Raw genomic sequence first — 12,809 nt, 5'->3', positions numbered from 1 at the left:
TGTAATCCGGTGACATCTGGTGTTCCGGTGATACCGCCGCCTCACCATGTTCATCATCCGATACTCCAGCTGCAATCTCGTGGCTGGCTATCACAGTGTCGTCTTCATCCTCACCTGCGCTAGAGTAGTCAGGCGCAGCTGACGTGCTCTCCTCACCAGTGATTTGCGCATGCCCGTCTAACTTTTCCGCAGGTGTCTCTTGATCGGGCTGTTCTTGGGATAGTGATTTATCTCCAGCTAATTCTTCATCCGAGATTGATTCGGAGGATAATTTGCCATCGACTTGTTCAGCCTGTTCTTGGATATTGTCAAGTGGTTTGATGCTGCCGTCTAAGCGCCTCAACACAGCTCTCTTATTCAGTTCATTGAAGCTGACCTTTGCTAGCAGTTTTATAAATTCAAAGGTCACGTTTTTTTCTCGCTCCTCACTTTTTTCCGCAGGCGATTCTTCCGCCGACTGCAGTGTATCTTCACGTTTTGACTCTGTGGCTTGTTTCAGAGACGACTGCTTCACTTGGCCTTCTTCCTTGGTCATTTCTTCTTTTTCCTGACTTTGTTGCGCAGATTCGTGACGACATCTTGATCGTGCCCTCTTTCTGGCTTTCAGTTTTCTCTGCGTCTTGCTTTTCCCGCTTGCGCGGCTTTCCAGCGCGGAAACAGCGTCACCTGAGAGCTTGTGAAATTTGTCTGGCCGACATTTCCCTCTCTTGTCCCTATCTCGTTTGTGTCTGTCACCGAGAGATGTCTCTCGCTTGCACGGACTATCGACCAACGGTGGCAGTGTACATGTTACCCGGAACGGATGTCTGCTTCCGTAGACGTCTTGTAAGAACAGCAGGCCCTTTTCGCTCGGTCCGTAGTACGTAAATTTTATTTTGATGGTTTCGTTCTGTAAAGAAAGTGAATCGTTATTTAGGAATGAACTGTCGGAACACTTGAGGGATGAAACTTGTGGTTTTTGATCTGCACAAATACTTATATTCCTTGCTTTTCAGTTAAATGTCCTACACCTTTGATAATGGTCTTTCTTTTCTAAAAAAAAATACCGCCATCTTTCCTACTCAAAAAGTCTTACGTTGTCTCCTGCAAGCCTACACTGAACAAAGTCTACCATAATCGTCCATCTTTGACCACCAAAGCTGCAAAAGCGGGTAGCCGGGAGGTTAATATGTGTGAACAGACGTCTTTTGCGACTGACTATCAGCTCCCCGAGAGATTAAATACAATTTAAACGGGATTATCGGGGCTACCAAAGTTGGAGTATCAATAACGAAGTTACCATGGCAGAACTTGTGTAAATCGAAGGTTCCAATGAAGGAGAGAAAGGAAATAGAATGCAACTTTTTTCTGTAACATGTATGCTGTCTCTTTGTCACCCAAGAGAAGATGACTTAACAGATCAGAGGTTATTACTATTTTGTATCGACCAACTCCACGCTGGCCCGCCGGCAATTCTGTGCACAGATCTACACTATTTCTTAGTTTCAAATTCTTGGTCTGGGTGATATACGCTACCTTATCGTTGTTGAAGTGTGTTTTCCTCACTGTTGTCGACGAGTTTTGTACAATGATACTGGTCGTGTAAACTTTCATAAGTCCCCGTTTGACAAGAATGTAAAACGTCTCCATCAGTCGCATCATTAGTGACCCGTCTGTCACTCGGAGTGACGTGTATTCAAACCATTCTGCCGAGTACACGTATGACCAGAATGTGTCTGAGAGGGAAAAAAACAGTAACTGTTGCGTGTGTGATCCATTTGACTGTAGAATATTTTAAACACTATCATTGCATTTACTTTGTGGAATTTTTCTGTAGCTGTTAAGATGACTACATGTGTGACCACTACAATGACATCTGTGATTTCTTGGGAAGACAAACGGGACGATGAGAAAAGTTTTGTATTTTTACGAACCAATGAATTTTCACAATAATGTCATGATATCAAGCTCTTATAGTAAACACAAGAATAACATGGTATAGAGGAAAAATACTACGTCTTTGTGTTGATTTCATGGATTATCTACTTGATGAAGAGCCAGTGAATCAACAAAGAGTCGATTTATTCACAAAGAACATTGCAATGCGGAAATCTTTGCAGATGATTTTGCTATATTGAAAAAAATTTGGCAGACGTACAAACAGCAATTCTCAGACAAAAACATTTTATTTATTGAACAAGCTACGTAACTGTCAGAGAAATCGATATATTTCAAAGTATAGATACCATCTTTATTATGTATCGTCTTTTGTGATTGACAAGCTTCTCGTGAATGGTGGAAAACCGCCTCATCTCTTAATCTCTCTCTCTCTCTCTCTCTCTCTCTCTCTCTCTCTCTCTCTCTCTCTCCTCTCTCTCTCTCTCTCTCTCTCTCTCTCTCTCTCTCTCTCTCTCTCTATATATATATATATATATATATATATTACATGGACGTTCGATCTATATCTTGGTTCCTGATGATTATTCTCTCATTATGCAATCTAATTAGACAGGCCATACATCACAATGCTATTAAACATCTTGGTAAACTCCATATTGCGGCCTTTTGACACTTTAGACCTGTGACACCTCTAGATTGACAGACACCTTCAGCGGTGGACTTATGGATGTTGGATGAAAGGTGTTTGTCAATTTAGAGGTGTCATTTAAAAGGCCAACATGACTCAATACGAAGAAGGCTTATAAGACTTTTAACAACACACAGTTGAAGTAAAGCCACCGTTGCATGGAGAATATGGCCTGTGTAATTATATCGCATAATAGCAGAATAATCATCGGTAACCAGGATAAAGAACAAACACCTAGATTTAATTGCGTTGAAAGGTGACTGTCAATCTAGCGGTGTGTCCAAAGTCTGAGCAGGACTTACACGGAGAAGGTTTGTAAGACTTTTAACAGAAACACAAGTACAGTAACACACTAGCACAAAAACAGATATCTGGATAAGCTTGTCTGCTTTTCATACAGAAGATACATCACAATGTCTCTGTACTTTTTCCGTTCAGTTTGTACAAATTCTCACCTTCCAAAGCAGTTAGTATCGGTGTGCTACGGCTCAAATCATAGCGTTCACCGTATATCTCTGATTTGTGGTAGGTAGTCCGTTGGTACTTTTCGCCTTCCAAGTGTTTGAGTTCGGTGTTCAAATCGACATGTCTTTGCAGTTGAGGGTTGAGATTAAATCTCACACGTTTCCTTCTGTTTCTCAAATGTGTTGTAACCTTACTGTACGAAATTGGCACCTGTTCGTACATTTTTCGTCAAAATAGTCAATTTGTTTTCAACCCATCGCGCGATTGGTTTTTTACCACCGCGTGTCGTAAAATTCACGTCGAACGTACGACGCCTGTGACGTCACAATGGGTAATGACGCGGTAAAAGAGAAAGGAACGAATGGAGTGGACTTGATTTTCACGCGGCGATGAAAATCGCTCACATAAAACTTTAATTGTTTCTTCATCCATCGACTGTAATACACCGGGAATTAATGTTTCTACAGTAGCTGTTCATCACATACATGACTCGTTCCGTTCCGCAATAGATCGCTGAAAACTTGAAGAGGACTGACTCGCCTACAATTGCAATCATCCCCAAAAGGAGGAGAAAACATTGACGATGAATAAGCTTAGAGTGTATTTTTATTTACCAAAGAACCAATAACCACCATTAATTTGATTTTTCAAAAGTGAATATCTCTCGGAAGATTTTTTTTTTATTTCCATGACTCATGATTTAAACCAACAAGAATCAGTCGACAACCACGTCAAACCCTCTTTACATCACTGGAAAACCGACCAGTAACGTCTCACATGATGGACTCTGTTAGATTTTCTTCGAAACATGATTTAAATGAATGTTTAACTAAACTAAAATATACAATGTTGTGAAACATGTGTTTGTATGTATTTGAAGATGGTACAGATTGTATCCAAACGTAAGCCTAACTGACTCAGTTATACCTAGCTCTCATTCATTTGATAGCACTCATTTGTAATTCTATATCTCAAGTTCCTTCGCGTGATTTTCTCTAAATGCCCAAATTTAATGTACAATATCATGCCACCGTAGTTAAACCAGTATTTAGTCCAGAAAGTAAAACTCATACAGTTGTAAAATTGGGAAGTTTGAACAAGAGTCCTTACAGTATTGTCAGTGCTGTAATCAGTAGCTCGTTTTTCGTTTGGCTGCTGTTGTCATCGTCATTGTTTCTCATTTCGGTGAAAGTAGTTTGGTCAGGATGTACGACAAACTAGGGATCAGATGAAAACAAATTATCTGATTTCTTCGCTGCCTCACGCTTCTTCTCTTGAAGATTGCTCATCTCCGAACTCAAATGTTAAAAAGATAGTTACGATAGTGGATTTTAGATTGAGAATAAATATTATATGACGATGAAGCAGTATTCAAAAAGAACAAACAGGGATGTGTGTTTTGACGAACAAATACGCCACATTTTCCACATATTTTTATTCATTTTCGTTTGATTCAAATTTGATGACAAACATGGTGAATTCGATGCGATGTGTTCCCAGTCTCGTCGGCATGTACGATTTCAAATCTTCAAAGCCGGAACGATCTTTATGAAGGTTAGCTTGTGACCGAGCACCAATCTTGTGTGAATGTCATATGGAGATCACATGATATAAAGAAACTTACACCATGGACCCTAGAGTCTATGCTTACTCATATGTCCTGAAAAAAAAATCAGTTTCAATTCTTGTTCTTATTCTTTGAAATCAGCTCTGTGAACGAACGCTTACTGCCTTTTATTCTTCAGTCGTGTAGAACACGCAAGTCGTCCAGCAAAACGGCTTTGCACAAATCATGATGTATCGGTATAAACACAACAGTTATCCTTGAACTTTACACGTCAGCAGTCCTGAATGACGTCACGGAAACACACTGATTTGCCATGGATATGTACACACATTGATAATTTTGTACAAATGCTTGAAAGTCCGGAAACTGGCGTAAAGTAATAATGCTTTTCGTAAGAAATGAACCACATGTATAAAGTAAGTTTCTACGAAAGCTACCGTGAGAGTTCTTTCTAATTTGTTCCTCACGCGACGGCTCTGCCTTGCTTTCTAGGGGGTAACGGGCCACACTCCATTGAGAACGGGCCTATAATTTCACCAGCTATACACACCGGCCAATAACCCCCCAACTTTGTGCACCTTCCCTCGTGTTTGATCGTCTCCTGTGTTTCCACCACGCATGGTCTCTGGTTATATCTATCTAGTTTGTCACCGCCGTCTCCACTTGTATCGTCTGTTCCGCTTGTCTGTGAAGAGAAACATGAAGAGTCAACTTTTAGGCTTTGTTTAACTCTCGAATAAATGACCCATAAAGACTGTGGTCTGATGTTAGTTGGTATTGATACAAGAATCGTGATAGGAAGGCAATGAGTGTTATTTGTTTATGATTGCGATGATCAGCCGACGGTAGCCGTCTTGTTGCTGTGGCGGCATTCGGATGATTATGATGATGATGATGATGATGATGATTATGATGATACGACGACGACGACGACGACGAAGATGTAATGTTGTTGATGACATTCGAATGATAATTATGATTATGCTGCTGCTGGTAATGATGGTGATGGTAATGATGATGATGGAGATGATAACGATGATGATGAAGATGATAATGATGATGATTGTTGTTGTTGTTGTTGTTGTTGTTGTAGTTGTTGTCGTTGTTACTGTTGTTGTTGTTGTTGTTGTTGTTGTTGTTGTTGTTGTTGTTACACACTAATGGGGCAGCGATCAATAGAAATGTCTAAACCAATAAAAAGAAGCATGTCTTCTGTCTATCCATCGCATCCAATAACGGCAGTCCATCAAATACTTGTCGTCTACATGTCAAAAATCTTTCGTGATGAAATTTAAGAGCACACCAACATCACCCATGACATAACTACACATTTCATTGCAACAAGAACCATGGTATAGAGATCATAATATCATCATGGAGTCACATGCACTCATATTCCCCAGTGCAGGTACGGAAAACTAATACAGGCCAACTCGAAGTATTCAACAGTTTTCTTTTTCACTGAAACCTAACAGGTGGGGTTTATGTGGTCAGAATTTATTCACATTTATATTGATAGTAATTGTAACATCTTTTCCAATGGAACATGTTTATTATGGTTCATGAGGTGGAAGAATACCAAAATTCAGATGCACTTTCATTTTGTTTGGAATTACATATGTTGCTCGTGGTAGCAGGTAGCCAAAAAATGTGAAAAATTAGTGTTATCTAATCAATTATCGCAGACACATCGCGTGAAAACATGTCTCATTTCTTTAGTGGAAAGATTTCGCCTTCAAGGAAGCATGAAGCTTGCCAGCATTGAATATTGTCATTTCGCTTCAACAAATATTTCCAGAACACATTCATTCCTGTACTTGTGACTTTTAGATCTACATAAATGGGTTACTCACTGAATGATACTTAAAATCTTAAAGGGCCATTATTTGTAACTTTTGACCATTTTATCTCGAAAAATTCCATGTTGGAGGCTCATATTTGTTGCAAAATGTTGTTTTACGAAAAAACAAACATGATTAGTGATGTTATAGCCACATAAAACTGCTAATTTTGTTCAAACGTGTTGCCCTTCCGAGCTCGTTTGTTGACGTCTGGCATGCTCAGCGTGCTGGGGAGAACAAAGATAATGTTGATGCCGCGATCACGCGATATGTACAAGTTCACGTTTATTGCGGGATCAAAACAACATTGCGTCGTGGATTGCCAGACATCTGGCTACGGAACGTGCTCGGACAATGGACTACGACGTAAGTAATGAATATTTATTTTGAAATTGCTGTAAATGGCTCGCGCAGGTGCAGAAGAATGCCTATGTTGCAATCCGCGTGTCAACAAAGTTTGTATTTCTGTCCGGACAAAAATTGAAATTTTCGTTGTAAAATCACATGTTATTTAGTTGTAGGGCATGTAATGTTTCCGAATAATATGCGATTCTATGTTATTTGACAGGCTATTCAACATGAGCCAGTGATCATTTCAATCAAAACTAACGGAAAAATCTCCAGAAGATACAGCTAATGGAACTTAAAAATATTAAGATAGTAAACAACCTTGCTGAGTCGGCAATTTTTCTGGCCGAAGTTTTGCCAGACTTGAAGATACTACTTTCCATTTCACATTGAAATGAATCGTGGACACCATTTTTCAATCACTTTTAAACGCCGCTTTCCAAGTATTTTGTGCAAGTTTCAAGAAAATGGCAATATTACATTGAATTTTCCTGGCGATTTTCCGTGCAACTCAATTTCATTAGCGAGACTCCATTGGTAGTCTACTGGACTGACTGATTTCATGGTGATAATTGTCTTTGTTTGAAAGGGGGAAATTACTTAACTATTGCAATAATCGAAAGCGGACATTCCACAAAGGTTTGTTCATTCATCTTGAGCTCAGCAACTCACATGCGACACATAAAAGCGGTTTTTTTCCGTGACTACAGATGTGAAATGTAAACTAAGTCCTGAAAAAATCTCCTTTCTCACTGACTATTAAAGATGTATAACTGATCAGCGCCTTATCCGATACAAGCAAACTCTTTCGCAGATAGCAAATTAATCGCACAGGATCGTGGAAGCGTAGATGTTAAACTGAAAAAAAAATCCTGTCGCTTTTCCGATCAACAAACAGACCTCTGATCAGACTATGTTTCGTTCCCGCGCATGCATAACATAAACGCATGTTCAAGGTGCGATGATACAGGTTTATACAGTGAATATATCGTAACGCTATACGCATCGAACTTGTTACATGTTGTCATATCTTCTGTTTTTTTCACGTCGGATGGACCTTCACGCAAGTTGGACGGTCGTAAAACACAGCACCTATCCGTGTCGTGACTGTGATAAAAACTCCATTTAGCGTTAGAGATAAATTTAATTTATTTGGGAATCAAAGCAGGACCGCTGGTTTTCACATCTAAACATTATGGAGATGCGCAAATCGCCGACTCCTTAAGTACGCAACAGCGGCGCACTAATGAATGTGCGTGGCTTGGGCGTTTAATTGTAGTATTACTACAGACTGTACACGTCCACCGACTGAGGGGACGATAAAATGATAAAATATTGATTTCTCGACCTATTAAATCCTCCTCTTCTTTGTATTGTTACTTTTGCTCATGCACGACTCTCTAATCTAAACGTCGGCAATGTATATTATCAAAACACTGCCCATGGCAAGATTCTCCTAAACCACGTAATTGTAAAATTTTCAAAATTCATACTGGGGCGCCAGAAACTATAATTGTAGACGGTAGGAAGTGTTATTTCATTGCGGCAAATGTGTCTATGCGGAGACTGAACACGTAAAGAAAACTAGTCGAAAGTTTTCATTTAAGTGAATTTGTCAGTTGAATACAATATTGATTTCTTAAGAAACAAGCATTTGGTAATTGCCAAGTCAAATATTATTACGTTGGGCCATCTTTCTTATCACATCTTAATCATATCACGTTGACTGCGTCTGACATAGTCTCAAAAAGGTAAGCAGATTTATAGACCATGAACGTGCAAGATAATTCTTGATAATTCTTATCAATTAAGCAAATTTTCTGGGTCTTAATACGGTGCATCAAAGTCAAGCACGCAAAGGGCTCGCTCAGTTAAATTTCATCCGATGAATTTCCAAGGGATTCGGTGATTATTCGACTGATAGTTGAAATCGAGAAAGCACCATTAAAAGGAGCTTATTCTGCTCTCACAAGGACAGAAAAAATTGCCCCATAATCGAAAGTAAGTTATCGACGGGGTTATCCGTGAAAATGTTATCAGGCATGTAGACGTCTGTGCTCAGAGTGACAAAGTGTTAATTGTATAATGCAAACGTTTAGTAAGACCTGCAGGCTAAATCAATGCTGTGGACAAGATAACACAAGTAGAAAGCAGGCCTAGCTTTGTTATGAGAAAATAAAACGAGCTAGGAGACGAGTAGAAAAAAACGACGAGAAAGAACTGTTTGATAAATGCGCAATTAGAATGGTAGTTTTCGTTGTTTGAATCTACGAACAGGAGGGTACATCCAGAAATATCTCATCTGTCAAGTTGAAATACCATTTTTAAAGAATGGCTTGTTAAATGTGCGTTCCTTTCAGCAGCTTAAAACCCACAGTACTTGAAGCCAGTTTCTCGACAGATACGGTAGCATAGGTCGAAGTGGAAATAAAACAAACAAAAATTCAGAATTATTTGTAAAACTGATTGCACTGATCGTCAACGGATCTGCAGATGCAGTAAAGAAAAACGTTCCAGCAGTTATTTATCATCAGTGGATATTATTCTGTGCTAGTATGGCCAAATTGTTAACACTGTTAGAGTCGACCGATGTATGGTAGAATACATTGTCTAACTACAGTAAGTCTACAAGAACCTGACCTGTAGCGACTGCAGTAGACTAACCATTAATCCAATACAAATGATCAAATCTCCACCGCTAATACTTTTCATACCCTCTCGAAACTTTATGATAAACTAAATGCCATCAAATTTGAAGAGGAAAGTCATAACGTCTGTGAGAAGACGTGGTCAAGATTATGCCACTTGTCCACGCTTGACTAATTTCTCTGTGAACATGGTCACCTGTCTTTAAGTCCTTGTTTTAACTACCTCTCTAGTTTCTCGAATAGCCCATATAGCAAGCGTTACTGCCCTGTTTAATACTATGTCTGATAATTGGAAGCGGCACGATGCCTGTGATGATAGGTTTACTGAGCACAAATCTCTAAATATCGCCTTGGTCAATTTGCAATTATCCTGTTATAGGTAGTAGGATTCCCCTTGATAAATTGACGTGTCGAACAATTTTGTTCTTAACGGAAGCGTTATGTAACATTTATTCATTGAATTTCCGACGAGTGTAAATGCATTAGTTGAGATTACCTGAAAGTTTACTGATGTGTTTCCTACAGAATATGGATATTTATAAGGTTAGTTATTACGACGGTCAGAATTCTGGTCTTTGCACCTAATAAAATGAGTACATCGTTATCTCCAACGACTTCTCGATTCATGAGGCTACAAGACTTCAGCGACGACAAGATGTGGCTCATAAATAAACTAAATGAACCAAAATAAAGATAAAAAAGGCAATGCAAACGGGTTAAACTTACGTAATGAAACTGCATTGGAAAAACTCTCTTTTTTAGCGGAACGGAGTTTTTGTTTGAGCCCAAATTTGGCGGCTGTGAACATGTTGCCATGGTTACGATGTAACAGACCAGGAAAGCTATCGTCCACCAAGTCATTTCTGTAGAAAGACAATGCGGTCACCGTTCTTGTCCAACGCACCTGCAAGATAGGCAATACAAAACGAGGATTTAGAATCCGAGGGACATGTGGACGTCTTGGTGTTCACGACTATCTGTCTGCAGGTATAGTCTGCAGGTGCAATGCATTGCACCATTAGTATGCTTAGTGAAAGTTTTTTTGTGATTTTACTTTCAGTGGAATAATCTTGATCATTCGTAAGAGGATGAGTGGTCATACAATATCGAAGAATGCCAGTGTAACGTAAAACAGATAAATATTACAACATCACAGATATGACCACGCCAATGCTATCTCACATCTCACGTACTAGCTTTCGTTGGACTTTAGGCAATTAGTCTGTGGCAGAGGCGTTGTGTGGGAGACGAAGCCATTGTATAGTACAGCGGCTCCGTGGATATAACTTAACACTTCCCCTCTCAATATAGTAGACGGCTTTGATGAAATCCATACGGAACATCCGAAATCCAAAATGACGCCAAGACGCAGAGCCTGGATCAGAAAACGATTGAGCTGGTTTTTTCCACCGGATCATACCTACTTGATATTTACACTTACTCTCCCCGGGAGCTTGTTTTATAATGTTCGATGAACAAAGCTTTTTGACAATTCGAAGACAATTGACACTAACAAGGCAAAAGTTTAACAACTATATTAGAGACGAAGATGAAGAACAAAATAAAATCGCATGACAGTTGGGAAAGAAATAAACTGTCTATATTACCTCACCTTTGCAAAGCAGGAGTCTGAAATTCGAATTTTGCACCCCCGTTATGCAGCTGGGTTATGCGTCGGGCTGTCTCTCACTCTTGAGGTAGTTGTGGTGTGGTGAGCTGAGTTTCATTGCTATTTATACCATGAATGGAACGTCGTAATTAGGCCTGCCCAACCACAGCATCGACGGCGTAACGTCATCAAAGTCGACAATGTTAGTCTCCAACAATAAAGTCTTGGTCGGTATAATCAGACAGAAATTACTAACAGAATTAGCATATGTCTGGTGTCTGTCACATGAAAATTATATCTCGCCGCGTCTGCTGACACGCCAGCTGGAACGACATCAATCTAGTACCGACGAGAAGATATGTCTTTACTGAGATCTATTTTATATTCCATGGCTGATCATTGTATTTGAGGTCACCAGGAATAGCGTCGTAAATTTATGGTTGTTTTACGTATGTTTTACTCAGTACAATAATTATGGGAACAGTAGTCCCTGGATCGATTTTCACTGCGATAATATCTCGCTTGTGTGCAATGGTAGGTGTAGCGACACCCAAGCCACATGTGCCATCAGTTAACAGGGAACAATTTCTGTCTCCGTTTTGTCAAGCTTCAATCTGCATGTCACAAAGAAATGATAAGACTAGCTTCCGTCTCCGTTGATGCTCTTGAAAGCACCGGCCGAGAAATCATCATTACCACAATCTCAGGTTAAAGTCTTTGAGTTTCCGCTCTCAGCCATTAATCGATCAATCACAATTCACTGCAACTGTGACGGCGGGCACTATGTAAATATCGGTCAGACAACGTGAACTGGGAAAAAATGCAGGTTTTAGGCCGTAGTGCAATTAGACTTATGCTAATTTCATTAATCCTGGTCAAATTATTGAAAGTGCGTCACAAAAGCTAATTTTAATCCAAAAATAAAAAAAGTTTTAAGTCAACATATCAAGATAACCCGCAATAAAAAAGTTCTAAAAATAAATCTAACATGGTCATAGAAATTAACAACAGACAATCAAGGTCCACAGCAAACTATTCCACTCTCGAATTTCAAAGGTAAGTCTAGGCGTACAACAATTTTCCTGTGTATACTATATTCTTTGGCACGTATACTCTTCTAGACATTTGCTTCAGCATTTAAAAGTGTGCTGAAAAAGGTAACAATTCCCCTTTTAAGGAGAAAAACGTTGTCCGAGACACGAGCTTGATTAGGTTATGGCACATCTACAAATCTTACAAAATAATCAACAATGAACAAAAATAATCGAGTGTACCCTTCCTTTGTCATCATTACCAATTTTAAGGTATGAACTGTTTTTAACATGTTGTGTATTTTTAGCACAGCGTCATGTGAAGACTTTTTTCAAATTCGTCCTAGGTATATGCACTCAGAATCCAAAGCTGACTCATCCGCCTCACAGATGGCGGTCACTTTTTTTGAAGGAGGACGCTACTAGGAGATCTCTTTAATATCTGGGTTTCCATCACAGATCCGGCTCCACCGATATCTGTACACTAAGTCTGAATGTTTCTAAAGTCTAAGACGAAATTTCACTTATCTTTGAATTCTGTACAACCGCGACAGATTTCGTGCCAGGCTGCGATAAACGCTACAATGCGTTCCAGCGGCGAGAAGCGTGGAGCTCACATGGATAATACAGCGCTGTTTAATAGTCTCAGTATTGGTTGATGTCCTTAATGTAATGGATGGAGTTCTGAACGATTTTTCTTTTAGAAAAAGACCGCCTTTCCCGACTTTGGAAAT

General features: G+C 39.5%; 1 long non-coding RNA gene across 1 annotated transcript; it reads right to left on the bottom strand.

The window, feature by feature from the left end:
• Positions 1–3,619: 3,619 nt before the first annotated feature.
• On the bottom strand, positions 3,620–11,313 carry LOC139151961 (uncharacterized). The gene is made up of 3 exons (XR_011556521.1): positions 11,048–11,313; positions 10,162–10,339; positions 3,620–5,283 (listed from the first exon to the last, which is right to left on the bottom strand). It is a non-coding gene; the product is annotated as an uncharacterized lncRNA (long non-coding RNA).
• Between the last annotated feature and the right edge of the window lie 1,496 nt (positions 11,314–12,809).

The sequence above is a fragment of the Ptychodera flava genome, chromosome 15 (genome assembly GCF_041260155.1).
Source record: "Ptychodera flava strain L36383 chromosome 15, AS_Pfla_20210202, whole genome shotgun sequence".
Lineage (NCBI taxonomy): Eukaryota > Metazoa > Hemichordata > Enteropneusta > Ptychoderidae > Ptychodera > Ptychodera flava.
The sequence above is the reverse complement of the archived record's forward strand: the minus strand, read 5'-3'. Positions and strand labels throughout refer to the sequence as shown.